The following is a 1,878-nucleotide window of genomic DNA, read 5'->3' on the forward strand; positions in this document are numbered from 1 at the left end:
CCACAACTTCCAGTACCTCTCCCTGGATTGTAAGGGGCGTGTTCAGTGACTGCACGTCCACAAGCATGACCTTACACTTTGTGGGTGCAAAGTGCATATCAAAGGACGGGATGACTTGCGCCTTCTCCGCCTCTTCGAACATGAGAACGATGTCGTCAGCATACTCCAGATCGACAAGATTTTCTTCACAGGCTATTCGAAGACCTGGGTTTCGGAGACTCTCCAGCGTTCGTCTCGATTTCATCGATCACAAAGTCTAACACGAATGAAGAGAGTGAACATCCCTGACGGACACCAATTTGTGTACGGAAGCTTTTGGAGAGCTCTCCGTACACTCTCACGTCCGGAAGTCTGAGAACACAAAGAACTTATTATTCTCACAAGCTTCCGGGGCATTCCTTGGTGGGCAAGCGTGTCAAGCAGAAAAGACCCATCAGTCGAGTCGAATGCGCCTTGGAAATCCAGGAATAGTAGAATCGTGGGTCGCTTACACGTGTGGCTTTGTTCTAGCACCTGACGAAGTGTGAAGAAGGCCGGAATCCCGCTTGCAGCTCTCGAATCAGTGTCTCATGAGCCACCGTAAGGTGATGAAGCACCAATGACGCCAACAGTCTCGTTACGACCGGGTTCAAGTTGATCCCGTGGTTGCCACACTCACTACAAGCCCCTTTTTGATCGTCCCCAGTTGTCTTGAACAGAGTCCTTCTCTCAAATGCAAGCAAACAGATCAGACAAGCACTGGCTGAGGACTTCAACCCCATCTCCGAACAATGTGGATGGGAAGTCATCTGGAGCAGAGGCTCGGTGGCGCTTGAGAGAACATATGCAGTCCAACCTCCGAGACCGTGGGCGGTTCCACGTTCACCGTCCAGGGTTTTACGTCACCTGTGGGTTCCAGTTGGTGGCCATGACAATTGGAAACAGTCAACTCCATTGAAATCTGCTGAACAGCAAAATTCGCCTTCCCAGGGCATTCACTGATGCTGTGTAATGTCCTAGCGACACATTCGTTCAAAAGTACAACGCTTCGTTTCCCGATGCCCGTTGGAAAACCGCAAAACCTCGAGACTGTGGGTTTATCAGTAGGAAACGACTCGGTGAAGACGAACGATAAGCTGAACTGGATTGAATAGATGAATTGTGGTGAATATTCTGGGTAGGGTAGTTCTGAGACACTAGAAAAGAGTTGACATGATTAATCTTGAGCTATACCCGTTCCTTACTTTCCCTCCAGCATTGCACGAGAAGGATCGGTAAATTTCGAATATACCTTATGCTGTCATCGAACTTGTATCCACTTTGGCAAACGTCCAAACACCAAACAGAGATGATAAGGCAGACAGGGTGGAGGCAAGTTGGTTGGAGTCTAATCGGGCATCGTAGAGGCTGGAATACTGACAGGTTGCCCAAGCCCAGACAGGAACAATCGAGATACTGAAATCGGGTTCGAACCAGAACCTTCCGGTCCGTAAGCGGGCGCCTTAACCACTGAGTTATCTCGCGTATCATAGGAAGCAACAGCGTGACTAGAAACCGGGGTAAGAACTGCGCTAACTTAGATCGAAAAGGTCAACCAAGTGGATGGGTTGGTTTTCGATTTCTTTATATTCGAAATGGGCATAACAGCCTGGGGAGTTCTGTTCAAACTGTACCATACATGCTCTATCATCGCACTGAATACAATGCCAGACAGTACCTTTATGTTCAAAATGAACGAAGCTTTATTCGCTTCAAGTATCGAATCCATTCTATGGGAGAAACACAAGCGAGTGTGTTGAGTAGCCAGACAGATGCTACGCATTCGTGTTCCCTAACAAACGCGAGTGGAAGTGGACCAGTATGCGCCGCGGCCTAACTCCGTTGCAACTCCAGCGAGCA

Source organism: Opisthorchis viverrini (genome assembly GCF_000715545.1).
Source record: "Opisthorchis viverrini unplaced genomic scaffold opera_v5_11, whole genome shotgun sequence".
In the NCBI taxonomy this organism is placed as follows: domain Eukaryota; kingdom Metazoa; phylum Platyhelminthes; class Trematoda; order Opisthorchiida; family Opisthorchiidae; genus Opisthorchis; species Opisthorchis viverrini.